Source organism: Cimex lectularius, unplaced genomic scaffold (assembly GCF_000648675.2).
Source record: "Cimex lectularius strain Harlan isolate CLEC.00 unplaced genomic scaffold, Clec_2.1 scaffold129, whole genome shotgun sequence".
Lineage (NCBI taxonomy): Eukaryota > Metazoa > Arthropoda > Insecta > Hemiptera > Cimicidae > Cimex > Cimex lectularius.
The window spans coordinates 1,091,046-1,109,987 of record NW_019392715.1 but is presented as its reverse complement, the minus strand read 5'-3'; the positions used below and the strand labels follow the sequence as shown (position 1 = coordinate 1,109,987).

General features: G+C 34.0%; 1 protein-coding gene and 1 long non-coding RNA gene across 3 annotated transcripts in view; one reads left to right on the top strand and one right to left on the bottom strand.

Annotated features, from left to right (window-relative positions):
• The first annotated feature begins 4,784 nt into the window (after positions 1-4,784).
• The window catches only part of LOC106665645 (glutamine synthetase), a 30,457-nt gene continuing 16,299 nt past the window's right edge, over positions 4,785-18,942 (top strand). The window contains exon 1 of the mRNA XM_014392216.2: positions 4,785-5,036. The gene's annotated coding sequence lies outside the window, so the exon portion shown is untranslated. The remainder of the gene's footprint in view (positions 5,037-18,942) is intronic.
• Positions 5,922-12,259, bottom strand: LOC106665648. 2 transcript variants are annotated; one of them, XR_002910201.1, is made up of 3 exons: positions 11,277-12,259; positions 7,976-8,081; positions 5,922-6,388 (listed from the first exon to the last, which is right to left on the bottom strand). It is a non-coding gene; the product is annotated as an uncharacterized LOC106665648 (long non-coding RNA). The 2 variants fall into 2 exon arrangements; XR_002910200.1 differs by lacking the exon at positions 5,922-6,388 and having other exon boundaries at positions 7,225-8,081.

Below are 18,942 nucleotides of genomic sequence, written 5' to 3'. Positions count from 1 at the left end.
CAAGTAGCGGAATGCTACAGAGGTAAACAAACAATATCATTTGGAAGAGGATTAATAAGTGTTGACATTCATACAAATGAGTAATCCTGTAAACGTAAACAGAATATTTTATATAGATTTTTTTTAATGAAAACTTAAAATCCTGCATTATTTTCCGGACAACCCAATAGTAATTTTTTTTAAAATTTGTAGTACATTTCAACTACCATAAAGTAGGTAACAAGTAACAGTGTGCAAGGTAATTATACAAAATGAAAACCAAGAGTGGAGAAAACACCCATTGGTATTACGCCAATGTTACAATAATATTGTTTGTTTAACTGTTACGTGTGTTATTATCACTTTCAATGTCATCACCATCACTTCCTAGGAGATCTCGCGGCCATTGTCTCTTCAGTCAGCGGGGAGGGTTTGAGGGGATTCGTCGGGATGCGAGGTTTCTGATGTGCTAATTTACGTTAGTCGGGAGGTTTTTATGAAATTTACTTTTTTTTCTTTTTTTTTTCTTCCCCTTTCCACCACCCCGCCGTACCTGTGGAAGACCCCATACCGGCGGACAAACGCTTTAGCTTAATCGAATTTGTATATCTAAGGGATATCAAATAAATGGGATAAAAATACCTCCCAACGATCTTTCCTTCAGGCGAGACCGCTGGTCGGTTTTTGAAGGGACCATATTTTCATTTTAGAACCTAAAACAAAAGGTCTTCCCTTGCTGGTTTCCCCTTGCACATTTACTTTTCCTTGGTTTTATTTTCTATCTATTTATATTATCTAAAATTTTCTTACTAAGAAGAGGAAAACAGCCCGGAACTCTAAACCTAAACCTATGTTTAATTATGCAATAAATAAATAAATAACGGTAATAAAACTCTAATAATAATAACAATATTTAGGCCTTAATAATTAGAATAAATAGAATAAATAGGGACTTGTTCATTTAAGCGTATTTGAGGCAAAGTCTTTTAGTGCTCCTAAAGATTTGATAACACAGACTAGCTTTTGAAGATTAGGCGGTCATTCTGCTGAGGTGATGGTCTTTCGCAAACGTTCTCTCTCTGCCTTGAATTTGATACACCTGAAGAGTTTATGTTCGGCGTCTTCTTCAGTGCTGCAAACGGATGAAATTTACTGTAACGGAAACGTATTTCATCTTGTACAAAAGGGATATGTAAATCTGTATGTGTAGTTTGGTTCGATACATAAAATGGAGCATCTAATCATCTTAATCTAAGGTCTTGGTTGAGATGAAAAATCGTGGGTTCGAATCGTGCTCGTGAAGCTTTCTTTTTGACCTCAACAAAAACCATAGATTAAAAGTATAATTAATTCCTACGGTAGATCAATTAACACTTAATACAAACACGGATTAATACATGAAAATATTTACTCAATTTGTAGTGTATTAAATGTAATAAAAAACTTTTTTTAAGTTAATCCTTCGCATGTTAATTTTGCTAGTTAGTTATACAATAGATCGCCAAATACGATGATAAAATCGTGTGTTATTAGCACCTAAGAGCCATATATCACATAATAATAATAACTACTGTACACAGTAACTGTTTTTTGTTAGATCTAAGTTGAGAACATTTATTTCATATATGTTCCAAGAAAATATTTAGTAATTAAATATTAATGAAATCTACAGGGGGTCACGTTGTATCGGGCATCTGAACTAGCCAGGGTTGGCTGTTGATATTCATTTAAATGTTAATTGCTATTCTCTGAGTAAGTCTGAATCCGTCTTCCACTCCTAGTCTTGTTGAAGGTCCCTGCGATGTTTGGGACAACCAGTTTGTTGAAGCCTTCCCGCTCTCCGAAGCACCTTTTTTCTTGTCTTTCTTATCTTATGTAAATTTCATATTTCCCCTTTTGATTTATTTTATCCGTGGTTTCCCAGTCAGCATTATAATCATTAGCTCGACACTTGTCTGTATTAGCCTTATCCCTCTGTGCAATCCGGTATCCATGTGGCTCGCACATAATTTATTTTTTCCTCAATCTGAGTTGGTCCAAGGAGAATGTTCTTCCATTGATTAACTGCTTGTCAAACCGTAAATACCTTTTTTACCTTGACCTCATTGCGTCCTTCTTATATGGCAAAACAATGTATTATACGTTCAAATTAATGTACTGGTTTCATTTTTCCCTACAATATTTAAATTCCCGAGTGGGGCGATATAAACAAATAAAGCTATTTATTTAATACCAACGCTGAAATTTAAGCATTTTTTAAATATTCAACTGGCAAAATCATTCAATAATTGTGTTCCCCGTTATGTCCTTATTAGGCCAACTTCCTTTTTTGATGAAGGCCTTGCCAAAACATCTTGTACTTCATTTAGGATGTCTATGAAGATTGAAATCTGGGCGGCTGCAAGTCCCTTCGGCTCACGGCACTGGCACTCAGTTAATAAAACAGTAATATTGGGCTGGTGCAAAACTAATGCAGGTTTTGACAGGTTAGTCAAAACTATGTTTAATTTTTATAAAATAAAGAAAATATTTTCCATAACAATCTATACATCTTTGCCAACGTGTAATAAGCGCTTTTATTCCGCTGTCATAAAAATCTCTTCGACTCACAACAAAGTCTTGTAAGGCGTTTTCGGCTTCACCGCGTTCTCTAAAAAATTATTCCTCAAGAAGTGAATTGCTTAAAAAAGTGGAAGGCGAGAGGTCGGGTGAAGATGGAAGGTGCGTATGTTTTCATATCCTAAGTCCTTAAGTTTCCGTAGGGTTGGCATTGCGACATTGTGACTTGACACAAACTAGCGTTATTGTGAAGAAGAATCGGCCCCTAACGGTTTACCATTGTTGGACAAAGAAGTTGCAGTATCCAATGTATTTTGACATTTTCTTGGCTATATTTATCTGTTGTGATAGTTTCACCATAATTCAGGAAATTATAGTGAACAACCCAGTAGTAAACCACCAAACAGTCACCATAACCTTTTTCGGATGCATACTTATGTATGCGGATGCATATTTGGTTTCAGGACGGGTTTTGGCGTTCCATCCTTGTCCATCCTGTTATTGTACTGAATCTATTTCTTTATACGATGAGAATGGTTGTGCGACAGAAGAGACGTGCAAATTTCAAAGCGTCGATTTCTTTGGGCTTCGGTTATTTCGTGCGGTACCCACTTGTCGAGCTTCTTTACCGATTTGCTGCAGATGGCGAACAACGATCGAGTGGTCAACACTAAGCTCTTCCGCAATCTCCCGTGTTATCTTCCGTGAATTTTCTTCAATCAGCGTTTTGAGTTGGTCGTCGTCCACAATGGAAGAACTACTTGAGATATTAATCTCCAAGACGAAATCTCTGAAACCATCGCTGAACCGTGCATTCGCTAATGCTTCCCTACGCCCAAACTATATTGATGTTATGCGCGGTTTGGGCCGCTCTTAGCCCAAGTTTAAATAAATTTGACGAAAATCTAGTTTGGACATATCACACATACTTTATCTCTCACTTAAATTAAAATGTTTATATTATTTATTATATGTTTGGTGTTTAGTGATCGTTAATTAATGGTATTTGGAGATCGTGAGATGCGGTCTTGTGTGATGTAGGTTTAGAAAAACATTTTCTTTATCGTGCCAACGTTTCGATCTTTATTGAGATCATCTTCAGGGCTCAAAGTGTTTGTTTTCTGTGCAGATATGTCATTACTGTGTGTCGTACTCACTCGGCACTCTCAACCCGATAATGACATATCTGCACAGAAAACAAACACTTTGAGCCCTGAAGATGATCTCAATAAAGAGCGAAACGTTGGCACGACAAAGAGAATGTTTTTCTAAACCTGCGTCACACCAGACCGCATCTCACGATCTCCAAATAAGTATTTATTACATATATAAAAGTGAATTTTCGTAACTATAAAAACGAAAACTACAGAACCGATTTCGATGAAACTTTCACACTTTTTTTTAATTAGTGCCGGGCGGGTTAAGAGACTATAAAATGGTCATATAACAAATAATAAGCGGCAAGTTTACCAAAAAAAGAAATAACACTTTTTATTATCCTCCTGGCAACGCCAAGTAATTTATAAATTAGATTTGAGGATATGTTTTGTTTTGAGGTTTGTTTACATGACAAGCAGCTGCGAAAATAAAACAAATTTTCAAAAGCTGTATTAATTTTGCACCAACCCAATTTTTGATACAGTCTCGTACAATAAGCCAGAAGGCTGCAGTGCTTGGGGAACATAAACTCCCACTTCGGAAGTCTCCTTTCATCCTCCTGCTCATCATCTTCATCATCTGTTTAAAATAGCATGTACACTGCATTTAAAAACAATTGTTCAGACAAATAAATAGAACAATGCGTTATCTTGGTAATGCTTGGTAGGGCGGAACGAAACGAATTTATATCTGAACCATTGAACTAATCTGTTAAATAATTCTTTCATAGAAATCGATTAAAAAAATATATATTCCAATCATTCTTTAAGAGCGTGCTCCCCGTATCTCTTGGGGGCAGAGGATAAACGAGAATATAACAGTGTAATGTTTAACAGAGCCGAACTGGAACCATCTCTTCCTTCTCAGACGATAGAAAAATCAGTTTTTTATCTTTAAATAAATATGATAATCTCTGTCTACTGGAGCTGTTTTACATGAATTAGACAATTACAAAAAAAAAAAAAAAAAACACTAGATGCTTCACAAGAAGGGCCATTAGATAGGATTACTACGCATGTGTTGGGTGAATTTGTGAAGAATGCATTATTATATTGGATTGTTGTCGTTTTGATCGTTTCAGAAGATCTGTCGGCTAATTTATGATGTGGGCGTACTATCGAAATTTTTGGTGGGGAACGCACAAGATTGTCCAATGTCCAAAACGTCCCCCTTGCGAGTCGTGAGGTAGGCCGCTCTGGTGGGACCACGGTGAAACTTCCTTCTTGACAAAACGGCCGCCCCGCTGTTCCATTCCCACCAGAAACCAGTCGTCGGGGAACAGAGAACGGTGATCTCCGGAGTCGCTCTACAGAACAAACATAAACGTCAAATTTCAAATCGTAAGTTATTTACAAGACATATCTTTTTTTAATTAGCAACCATTCTTTTATTATTATTTTTTTGATATCCAATATCCAATTCACAATTATTGGCAATATTTACGTTTTCTGGTAAGACTTCTATTTATAAAATGTAATGTCAACATATAAAATATATTGTATGTATATAAAGAAATTGTGGGCATAAATTACGATATACATTATTTACTTTATCTTTAGACATAATCGAAATGTCAATAAAACGTTTGAACAATTTACAAAGGAAATATTATTATTTATTTACAGTCTACAGGAGGTTTGTCTCCTTTTGTTCTCTCTCGGCTCAAAACTAAATTGGCATAATAAAATATGGGGCACTAGGTGCAGGCTGAAAAATGTTGCGTTATTCGTTGTTTAATGATTCATTAGACAAGGACGACCGGTTTTTTGTTTATTACCATCCCTAAGTCGTTTTGTAAATCTTGCGGCGCAGGGAGGCATATTCAATTTAATAGATAATATTGTTCAATTTTCACCTGAAACAACCGATACCGGTTTAAATTGGGAATGCGCGCGCGTGTGTATGAATCGAACTATTTAAATTAAATTTCATACTACCCCTCGTCTTTATACAGATAATAATGTAACTGACCCTTAAACGTCGTCAAAACTTTAAGAAAACCGACGATTCCGTACAAAGGTTTAACAATCCACTGTTTTTTCGGTGTTTTTGAAAAAGTCCATTTATATGTCGGGACGCTAGATTTGAACCCCGGACCTTTACCTTGCAGTGATGAGTGCCGCGTCCTAAATGCTAAAAACTTTTTTTCTTTTTTAATATTATTAAATTACTATTGTTCTTCATAAATAATATTAACTAAGATTTTTTGGACTTTTTAGAAAAAATTATTTTAAAAAAACATCTGGGGCGTTGGTGGCCGCAACGGTTAGGCGTTGAGCTGCACATCACTGTAAGGCGGAAGTCCCGGGTTGTAAACCAGCTGCCCCTGAAATGGGCTTAAAAAAACTTGAACACAGAAATTATTAGTACCAATCATTTCTCTACCAGAGTAAATTGTTCTTAGCTTTCAAGAATTTCCTTTAATTTTATTGTTGTCATTACATTATTGTTTGTATTTTCTGCCTCGTCCTTAACAGATTTGATGCTCCGTTCTCAAAAATATTGATTAACCACTATTGTTTTGGAATGCTTTTTTTTAATTAAAAAAATCTATATTTGGGAGGGCAACTGCCACGGGTCATGATTGTCCCAATAATTATCTCATAGGTGATATGCGGGGCAGACGGCGGGCCTCAGCCCATTTGTAATGTGTTGATTGAAAAATGTATAGATAGTAAAGCGTCTGCCATTCCTAAAAAAATAAGCGTTAATTGTAAGTTTTGGTTTGATATCACAGGAAAAAAAAAGGATTGGAAAGTATAACATTTTACTGTATATGTGGACAAATCGTGGAAAGACAAATAAAAAAAGGATTATTTTTACGTATGGCATATAATACACGTATGACCCGGATTACAGTTACCAATTCAGATTATAAGATTAAGTTAGCCTCAAATATATTAAACCTAATCAATTTCGTTTTAAGATTTTTTAGCCGTTTGTCATTAGTCGGACGTGTTCTGGCCCCTCGCCATGTTCAGTAATAATTGCAGCACGCTTCAGATGCGTGCACGGTTGAAGATGCGCAAGAGGTCGGGAGAAATGTTAAGGACGACGTTAGATGACACGCAAATCGCGCAGAAAATATCATAAATCAACAACGGTTGTGAATCACGAGGAAAGAAAAATTCGAACGAGGATATTTTAAACCGAATTAATCCGTACGAGGCTGGTTATTTATTCCCTTGCCTCTGAAATAATCAACACCAGATAATTTCTGGAGGAGAATGAGGGGAGAAACATTAGAATCTAATTACGAGACACCCCAAGAAGCCCCTACTCGGAGTTTCATTATACACAACGATGTCGAAAATTGAAGATTATTCCTTTTTTCGTCCACGGATCAAAAAGAAGTACAACTTATTATACTGATAACGCAGAGTAGTATTTAGTAGATTGTAGATAAAATGGATTAAATGTCAAATTGAAAACGATAAATTGGATTTAATATAATACCTATCTATCTGTATTGTTTTATAACTGTTGTCAGATAAAATGAAATTGATAAATCATGATTGAAAATTAATCCAAAAAGTAAATATGCAATTTTCCTCGAATCGATCAATTTAGTGAAACGATAACGACTGAAATTGTTTTTTTGAAAAATACGTACTACACGTAATAATCGACTACGTTCCCAATCCTAAAGCATTGCGGAAATTCAATCTTTGGTGAAATTGTAAAATTACGAGACGATTCTAAAGTAGGACGGATGATAGGCATCGGACATTGACATATCAGCGGCCTTCGTTCAGGTCTCAACCTGTTTTAATCCAAGTAGATATGAATGAATTATTGTTCAAAAGCATTTGTGGTTTTCACTGCAATTTGCTAAATTGCATCTAACAAGTTTTATAGAGTTTTTTCTGTCTATTATCGATACATTAAACGCGTGTCTTATTATAAAAGAAATGAGTTTTTCTTCTATCTACATGATTGAATACCGTTGAAATCCTACAAAGCGATAATTTTTTACTCGAACTCGTCAAAGAAAAAAAAAGTCTGACACAAATTGCAGGCTATCTGCGATTTAAATAGTTGGCATTGCACAGCTCTGCAATGTATAATTTATGCACCATTTAATATTCTTCACTTGTCAGACAATATGCGAAACCGCGAAGGTTACGTTAATGAATATACTATTTTGTCTGTCTAATTATCTTTAAAATTGGCGAGGTGATATGCTGTCTTTATTTATAAAGTATTTTTAGTGAATAGTTCACCGCCCAAATTTACTGCTAATGTAAATGACATCGTAATAGAATCGATTGAATCGTACCTGGAATAATTGGATGTCCTGGTTGAATATCACATTTCGTGTATTGCGTTGGTAAAAACTGGTTCAAAGCCTGGATGGTTTCGTATCCTTATTGATTGATCCAGGTCTGCCAAAGCAAAACATGAAACAGTATAGAAATGACTAAGTAGGTGTTTTCATATTTCCGGTCAATTAGTGGTTCTAGTTTCACTATTACATCGATAAGCAAACAAGGCTTTTAGCGCTTATGAACTTTACTATGTCAAATGTCCTTAAGTATGACCTTTCTAGAATGGGAGTGAATGTTAAGCTATTAACTAATTAAATATTTTTAAACATTATTTAAATAAGGGAAAGTTTAATATGTGCATACTTGAATCATTAATCGAATCTCGAGTAAAACGTTTCTACAGTAAACTTCACATCATAATTTAATGCAATTATTACTTGGAACTAAATTTTAATGATATTATGCTATTTTATTACATTTTCTTTTGAAGTTTAGACATACAGATTTAAACTACTTGGGACATTTAAGAATATTACAATAAAATTATTGTTAATAGTTAACGAATATTTCAACTAAACTCCTTAACTCTGTAACTAAGGTCTGATTTATCTAGAAACCTAATCTTCAGTCTCTTCTTTCAAACATATCATCAGGAGGAGTCTGTGAGGCTTGTTCTGTGATCAACTTTTTTTGCTTTATAGGAATTTCTATACTGTTCCCCACTGGAACATTATAAAAAGCTAAATACATATAACTAGGAGTTGAAATATTCGTTAACTATTAATAATAATTTTATTAATAGTTATCTGAATATAATCATCATCGGATCTGGGTGGTTTGCGATGGTTTTTAAAATGAGGTGTGAACCTTCTGCGCTGTGCTCTTTCTGAAACTCTGTGGTCAGAGAGTACCTGTTCCATTTTTTAGCAGAATGTACAATTTTAAAAGAAATTTGCTTTAACTAGGCTAAATTTTGAACCGACCTACTCGTACCATATTGCAGAAATGCATAAATACATGTATATTTATGTTAAAGAGCTAAATATTTAATGCTTAATTAGGTACAATTTGATTTCAACTTTTTATTATTGTTTTATTTTTTGGCTTTACTTTCATATGTTTTTATTTTTTTCTCCTGTTTTCTCTATTAGTATTGTCTGTTATTTCGTGGATTTGTTTATATTTTCATTCGCCTCCGGCAGATGGAATTTAAGCCGTACTGTGCTTATTGTGTTTTTATTTTATATTACTGTATTATAACGAATAATAATAATAATAATAATATACCCTTTAGGCAAAGGCTCAACCTTTCGAGTGATTTACAGGAGTTACTGGGTCCCCAGTGTTTCTTTCGAAGAGCACTTTTCAGCTTTCTCAAATTTATTGGAATTTATAATGAGATTTAGGCCTTTTCCCAAATTGTTATACCATTGAATGCCTGCTAATGTTTGAATAAAAGTTGTGCGTGCAAGATTTCTTTTTTCAGAGGTTTTTGAGGCTGCCGGAGCGGAAAAATGAAATGGAAGAAAATAAAAATTGCGGGGGAATAAACTGCAATGCCCAAAATCGCAATTTAAATAAGAAAAATAGCTCCCCCCCAAAAAAAGAAGATAAAGATAAAGATATGTTATTGTGTTTTGTTTCTTATTATTGTAATGTAGAATTAGTTTATGTATCATATTTGAATGGAAGAATAAAAGGATAAGGATGAGCCAATACTCATGCTGAGACTGTTGCTAGTCTGACTCCATTATTATTATTATTATTATTAGCCATACAAGCCTACGGGGAATTTTTAAATTATGGAACAAAAATTCACAATTCTAATTAAAAAAAGAAACAGAAATAAATTTTATAATTTTATTAAATTTTATGCAATTTAAAATGGGAATTTTGTATACATTTGGCCTTCCGAATTAAGAATTTTAAAAAGAAAAATTAAAGCTTGGATGGCAATAGGATAAATAAGATTTCGAGTGAGTGTTTGGAGTCAGAGCTTTATAGCACTCAGAAGAGATATAGCTAACCTAAGATAGAAGGTTTGGATGTTAGGGCGTGAAATGACCTTAGCCGTTAAAACGCCCTTAAAAATTAATAATAATAATAATTAATTTTTAAGGGCGTTAAAACGGCTAAGGTCATTTCACGCCTTAACATTTAAACCTTCTTAGGTTAGCTACATCCCTTTTGAGTGCTATAAGGACATTCTCTGACTCCAAACATTCACTCATAAACTAATCTATCCTATTGCCATCCAAAGCTTTAATTTATACTTTCAAAATTCTTAATTTGGAAGGCAAAATGTATGCAAAAAACCCATTTTAATATATAAAATCTATGATTATTTGGAGATCGTGAGATGCGGTCTACAGATTTCAACTACATATGGACACCAAGCAAAGAGTATTCTGAAGAACATCGCCAACAATGAGAAGAAACTTGCATCGGCTATCAATCAGAGAACTTTTTGTTGAAATGCAGACAACACAAGGTATTTCCTACTCACATCAAAAACAACTTTAACTTCACAAATGGCACACTAACACAACCAAACACCAGAATTAACGACAAAGGCCACAATATATTTCAAAAGAAACATTTTAAACATAGAAATTACTACCAGCATTAGTCATGACACTGTCACAAAAATTACACCAATTAAATACTCATTGCCGCCAACATAATACCTACAGACACTTTCAAAAAATTCTACAAACATCAAAAAGATGCATACAATTTCCACTTTGACCAAATTAAAAACAAACATACCATAAAACCCAGACCGCATCTCACGATGTCCAAATAATCATTAACTAACGGTCACTAAACACCACGCATGTAAAATTTATTCCTGTTCTTTAATTAGAAATTTCGGATTTTTGTTCCGTAATTTAAACATTTCCCATAGGCTTGTATGGCTAATAATAATAATAATAATAATAATAGGCTCATCCTTTTATTCTTCCATTCAAATATGATAAATAAACTAATGCTATTTAACAACAATAAGAAATAAAAACACAATAACACTTCGTTTTCTTTATCCTCATTTTTTACGTTTATTAGACCCGCAATTAATTATTATTATTATAAGTAAACTTTTCTTTTTGTAAATATTACTTAAAAATAATATAAATTATTGTCATATAAATAAACTAAAATTACACATGCAAATTTTACATATTTTATAATTTATTTATTAATGATATTATATACATTATAATAGAATAAGAATAATATTTAATATTTTTTTAAAAAGGAAAGCCTTATAACGAAATATTGTAAAATACTAATATCCTTCGTTATACCTACGTCGTTTAAAAATGTAGATGCCTATGATGGTTGTAAATTCCCGAAAAGTCAAAATAATTGGTTAAATAAGTAACTTTACTTTTAAAAAAATTAATTGTTTTTCTTTGTTTATCAAAAACAAAAATATTGAGCTAAACATTTAAAAAAGAAAATGATGTAGCTAACATCGTCTTCTATTCATAATTTTCAGAATCCAATTCAATTCTTCAGTTCAACGTTGGAGTAAATGTAATTTCAACACAAGTATTCATAAGGCAATGCCAGAAGAGCTGATAGCTTCTGTCTCTCTAATAAAAAAATAAAAAAATTACATTAACGTATTTAAAGCTAGAGTGATCTAACCGTTCATATATTGAACGTGAATTGGCACTGGTCAAAGCCATATTTTTTCTGTTGCTTAGGTAAGCCAGCAGAAGTAAAAAAGCGTTAACAGAGGTTATCGCGACGATCTCGGACAGCCCAGTTCGATTATGCAATAATAGATATAGACGAAACAGCTATTTGAAATCAAATATTCATTATAAGTGACGGCCGAGAAGGCGGAAGAAAGTTAGAAATAATTAAAATGGGAAAATTTTCTCGGCTTTAGTCGGCGTTCACATCCCTTTATTGAGCTAAACAACGCCCTTACATGTTCATGATCACGGAATTTCGTGGTTAACCCTCTTCACGGAACCCGTTTATATTTCACTGGATAAAAACTCGACCTGAACTTTAAATAACACACAACGGCTTACTGTAATCCGGTCCAAACGGTTAGATTAGTTTGTTTACCGTCATAATTCTAATTGCGATGAACTCGAAAAGTCGGCTGAGAAAAGTCTACCCTCGGCTGTTTCAAACGCTGTTTCAAATGGATCTCCGAAAAATTCACAACGTTTAAGAAGATAAAATTACTATTAATTTTCCTGGTTCAGCCAGTTTGGTCTGGCTGAAAAAACAAATTGCAATTGACAAGCTTTCGACCTATTTTAAGGTCATAATAAGGACAAAACAATCGACATAATTAAGTTTTTAATAGATGGTTTCAAATTTCTTTTTGAAACGCGTCCCAACATTGCCAAGGGCTGTAAAACTATTGAACACAGTGAGTGGGGACTGAGTCTATTTTCAAAGAAATTTCTATTCTATTAAAAATTAATTATGTCAATGTGTAAACTTATTTACGAGTGTGAGATGTCCATCAGTAATCAACACGATGATAAACCTATTGTTTTATAGTTACCTACCATCCTGGTCCGCTTATCCTGGGTGAATTTTGTTGGTTCAGACGCGTATCGCCATTTCGTCATCTTCAGTGTATATATGTGTAGATGTATATATTATGACTCTGCGGGTAATGTAATGACAACTGAAGATGGCGAAATGCCGAAACGCGTCTAAATCAATAAAAACAAGCGAGGTTTTCAGACCAGGATGTGAAACAATCAAACAATATATTAAGGTCGAAAGCTTGGCAGTAACAATTGAATTTGTTCATCATCCAAACAATATCAAGATCCAGATTATTCGTGAGATAAAAAGTGGTCGATGCATCTAGCAAAGTATTACTTAATGCAGAACATAAATTTAACTTAAAACAATTATTGTAAGGTTAAAAAAAATTGTTACTCACCCAGATAGATCTTCAGATCTATCAAATTAATAACCGTTTCGCATTTATGTAAAAGAAAGACCATTCAAATAAAAAATAAATATCTTTACCTAACTAAAGAAAATTTTTGTACCGACTGAACATATTTTTTATAACTCGTAATTTTATAAAATTAGAGCTGTTTATTAACGAGAGATAAATAACCCAATTGGGATTATCTTATATCTTAAGCGCTACATTAATTGTTTGAGCAAAACCGGGAAAACGTTTTTTTTTTGGTAATAAATTTCTCTTATCCAATTCACTGCTCATCGAATCCTTTAATGCTCCTTATGTCGAAAACGGTAAAGCGATCGTTTTAAATATGATGTCTTGCCAGATTACTGGAATAATTTTATAATTTATCTCTTTAGTACTGCAGACAGTTGTTGAAATTCCCCTAGACCAATTCAATCGGTCAGATAAAAATTATTTTTCGAGATATATTTGCGATTAGATTAGAGGTAAGAAATATTGATGTAACAAATATCTCTTTATCTTATCTTTTATGAAAATGAGTATTCACATTTTATAATAGCTGTGATCTCCCTTTCTTAAAAAAATGGATGTTTTATCTTATTTGCCCGTATTCATACTGTTTCCTTTTCGTTAATTATTCAATTGATATTAAAATTATTTGTTTCAAATTGGAAAGGACCGTGTATTTAACCACATTTCTTTTTTTCATTTCACACTCGTTGCGTAATTTATAGAGGATTCGAAAAAACATTTCTTTCTTATCTGTCAGTGGTTGTTGATCATTTAAATTCCATTTGTTTACCCATTTTCTTATCTGTTTGCTTACCGGCTACTTCAAGCACTTGAACTACAATTGCCTACCTCCGTAATGATCGCTCATGCCTCATTAAGTGAAAAGATGGGATTAAAGAAAAACAAAATATTGAAACAGGTGTTTGATGAAGGCGTGTTTCTTCGTGGGAGTGAAAAAATGAAATATTTGTCGTTTCTTTCAGTTGGGCAGGTGACTGGCCGTTACAGAATATCGCGTGCTTCGCAAGTGACCCTTAGGCCTTACAACGTGGCTTTCACTTTGGCCAACAGTCATTACTCGAAATTCTAGATAAAAATATCGAGGCCAATGAAATCTCAATTGGATGAGAGTTCGGATCGATAAGACACGTGCTTTGACCACCTTTCTAAGTTGGCCTACTGTTGTACCAATTTCGTCATTTTTAACTTTTCTTTCATTACACATAATTTAATTAATTTACTTTTGTATTGGTAACGACAGGATTTATACTTCCGTGTTTAATCATTACGGACAGCCTAAACCGTTTTCTTGTAAGGTCCTAAGGAATCTTTTCTAACTATTTTCTGTAAAGCTTCTAGAATTAAAATGTTATAATTGACATGTTACAATAACAATCTTGAATATGAAATCTGATGTGAAAAGACAATTATATTTAATAATGCAATGGAGCAATACTATTTTTAGGCTTCGGTGTTTTTGAAAAAACTCATTTGTAAGTACATGGGGTCGAAGTCAGGGCCGCTGGATTCGAACCCGGGACCTTTACCTTACTTGGATGAGCGCCTAGTCAATGCCTTAACCGTTGCGACCACCGACGCCCCTATTTTAAAAATTAATGTCCAAAATAGAATCGTTAAAAATGTTATTAATATAAAAATTTGAATTGAAACAAATCAAATATGCTGAACCGTCATAGGGTCACTTATTAGGTCCGTCTTCGCTCGCGGGTTTCATGATTTACACAATGCTTTTCGGCATTGCGCCGTCTTCAGTGAGGAACTGCGAGTGAAGGCGGCCCCAATAAGTGATCCTATGCCGATTGATGATGACCCGCCGACCAATACCCATCATCAACTACAACAATTCAAATAATTTAGGAAAGTATACTAAGTGACCTGTGTTAAGATTTGTCTGACCTTTGTTAAGACAAAGCAGAAACCTGATCAAAACTGGACCGTCATTTCTCGTAGTTATTCTTTTTCAGTCGCTGTGAGTTGTATTTTGTTCTGAAAAAATGTGGTTTAGTAAGAATGTATATTATTGCCAACATTTTCAGCAATATCATTAATGTAATATCTGTTGGAAAGATATTTCTAAAAATAGGGGATTCAATAGTAGGCCTGCGTGTAGCTGAAGTAAGAATTCCCCAGGGTAACATATTAAGCCCAATTTTATTTGCAATTTATAGAAGAGATATTAATTTAAATATAGCACGCGGTGTAAGCATCTTATTGTATGCGGAGATATATATTTTAAATGTAATAACTCAAAAGGTAACGTTAACGAAGGTGTGATTGCAGTAAAAACGAGGTTATCCGAAAACGGGATGATCCTGTCGACGTAAAAAACAGTTTTGTGTCTTTTCACCAGGAAGTGGAAACTTCCTGTAGGTGAAAGGTTATTGCTGGCAAATACTTCAAAATAGAATGTAACTTCCTACGTCTAAATTTAGACATAACACTGAGTTGGAGAAGATAAATTGACAATGTGCAAGAATGCTGAAGGATTCCTGAATGCGTAAAAAGTGATAACCTTTAACCGGAGGGAGCGGATCCCTCGATATCATTACTATTTTGTAGAGGTACCATTAAAAATATTGTTGACTACGAGTGTTTCCTGTATGACAATGCTGCACCTTAAAGCATAACATTTAGATATGATTCTACATAAAAGTAGATGTCTGGGTATTGTCACCTCTGAACTTGAGGTACATTTAATTACCCCTGAAATTAGTCAGAGTACGCAGGGGGATACAAAGGAAATAAATAAACACACCAATTGGAATCAAATTCTTTCACCTTTTATTCAAGAATTAAGTACACACATCGGTTAGTCCCTTCAAGTCAGTACCCAGGACAAATGCTATATCGGACTTACGGATGGGCTTGTCAAACGTTAGGGTCGTGGCAAGATCCAAGCGAGCACTCCTGCCTCAGCTTGTTCGTCACCCCCCTCCTCTCAATCTTATCTTCTATGTCCGGGCTGAGCCCGTGACAGTATTTAAGATCGGCCCCAATTGACATAGTATTAACAGAAATTCTGGAACTACCCATTGAACTAGGAGACGATTTCTTTCGGAAAAATTCGTTTTAAAAACTATAGGAAGAGAATCAGATAAGATACAGCCCATGTATCAAACTGAGCACAAGCTGACCAAAGAAGATGATACTTCTTTGACTTTCAAAACTTGGATACGGGAACGGGTAATTGCAATTAACGTCTCCAAGCTTAATGATAAATAATGTTTTTACAGATGGTTTTTGCATTTTATGATCCGGTTAACAAGCATTCATGCTTGATAAACTTGTCCCAATTTAGTAGCGTGTAATACGCCATTTCAAACGTTCTTTGTTACTTAATAGTTAAACTCCCTGCTAAAGTTGAAAAATCGGAACTTAAATGCTTCTGACATCCATCTGATTTCTGAAATCCTGAAGAAAATAAATTGCCTAAATGGATGGATAAGAAAGTATCTTGGGTAAGAGCTCAAACAGGTTTAACACTTAATGAAAAAGTGGATCAATTAGCAAAAGAAGTTGCTTCACAGGTTAAAAGTTGGACACTCCACTATACTCAACTACATAGTAAATTAAAACTACATTATTACATGTGGTTAAATAGATATAGAAGTTCTATTAAGGGAAGATTCTACAAATAAATTCACCTTAAATAAATTAATTCACCTTGGCGTTACCAGTAAACAAGGAATGTGCAAGGCTTACGTAGACTATGCTCAAATTTACAATGAGTATTTATTCAAAATAAATATCACTAATTCAAGTATATGTGACTACTGCTCAGAAATAGATTCATGTGAAAATCTTGTGTGCCCCAAATATACCAATGAAAGGGTAAGTTACTCAATCCATATTTTATATCTGGCTCTGTTTGCCCACGGAATAACGCTAAACTTTACCCCCCAATCGCCCAGAAACTGTTGACTGGCAGCTATGTCCTATTTGTACTGTATGCACTATTATTTACTGTACACTGGCCTACCCTCTTCTCCAGAATTTTGCCATTTTGTCGTGTTCCACCTTAATTTTCGACGGTATTTCGTAAATCTTTGAAAGACTCTAGATTGGAAAGATACGATTTTGAATGCTTTCATTCTTAGAAAAGATGAAGGTAGGGTGAGTATGTAGATTTACTTTTTGTACATCATCGTTCTATTCACAGATTTGTTGTTTGCAAAGATCCCGATTTCAAGCATTAAACGTCATCATCAGGTTGAGAGTTACAAACATTTCTATGAATTTAAGAGTGAACCCGCCGATTCCCCGCCAACGCGAAGTTCCAATGAGAAGCTGGTTTTAATTTTGAATGAGCGAAATACGAGAATTACAACACAATTAACTACATTGACAGGCAAAAAATTCCACTCACTTGGAATTTGATTGTATATATGATTTTATTTGTATATATTAATCAAAGTTTCACGTTTTCTAATGTTTAACAATTGAGTTTTTGTCTAAATAAGTAAATTGCTAAGGAAAATTAAAAATAAAATCAATTAAAAAAAGACTGACAGATAAAATTTGTTTTAGATTTTTAATTAACATTTCAATATCGCGTATTTGCTCCTCTTGCCTTAATTACATCTCGAAGACGTGGTCGTAGTCCTTTCTTGGTCGTGGAGTGTATCGGGAATTGATGGACGTGCCCTTATTCCTCTTTTGAGGTTATTCCATAAATGTTCAATGGGATCAAGTCTGGAAAACTGGCTGGCCAGGCTAAGACCTTGATGTTATGCTGTTGAAGGTACGTTTGCACTAACTATGCGAGCCACATGCAGGGCGTTATCGTGCACTAGAATAGGATTGTCGCTGATTCATAGAGGATAGGCAACGCATGATGTTCCAAAATTTCATCACATAGCGAGTGACCATCAAAAACCGTCCACGAACAACAACCAACAGCAGACCAATCGTCCAAAGACCAATGGCTGTGTTCTCGAGCAAATGGGAGCCGTGCATCTTTGTGTGTGCTGGTCAATTCAGACCCAGTTTCTCGAAAACGTCTCGCTCTTGCATTGTTTCGTAGGGAATAGCCGCATACCTGATGGAACGTCCATCATCAATAACTGCCACACCATTCGCAACATCCTCTGCACTAAGTGGTATTTTTGAGTTTAAAAATTAAAATCAAGAAAACAAAGATGAAAACTAAACATTTTATTGCTTCAGAATTCAAATAAGACTACATAGACATTTTAAATTCCATTAAAAGGAAATATTGAAAAATCCTTTACCTTCCTTTGGATTAAGGATTAAGTGTTTTTACCTTTAATTGATATTCTCAATGTAAAACAAAGCAAAAATAAATATTTATTAGTAAAAACAATTGACCTTAACACCTGATAATTATAAAAATAATTACAAACATTTAAAACCTTAGGTAAAAACAACAAATATAAAGAAATATTTATCCGCTCAACCGTAAAATTCTTGATACATATTAAATGGCAAATAAAAAAAGTATTTATTTTAAGTACGGCTATTTAGACTAATACAAAAAAAAACTTGAATATGAACCTTACCCCGCCTTTTTAATATTTTTATAATTGGTTACATTGCGTTACATAAATGTTAAACTATTTTTTCTCTTAAAAAACGCCCATATATTTATTTATACCAACGTTATCAATTTTATTATTGCTTATGTGAAAAGTAAATAAATAAAAATAAAGCTTATTTTTTAATTTATTTATTATGGTATTACAAATAAATTGCTTCTAATCCAACGACTGTTGTTTATGTGTTTTTGACTACTCCAGGTTATCTGTGTAATATCGTCTATCTTTTTCGTTTGAAGGGAACACACTCTAAAGTCGTAACGTAACCATGCAAAATTATCTGTGTACACAGTTTGCTTTTCTATTTAGTATCAGTCGATTTTTGACTGGGCCCGCGTCGGCAGTTTTTATTCCTAATTTGGTTAGTGGTGCAGTCAACCCTCTTGTTTATTTTTGTATTTATTATTAATAATGTATTAATTGCGTTACTATCTACTTTGGTGTCGTTTTGTAACCGGATCGTTTT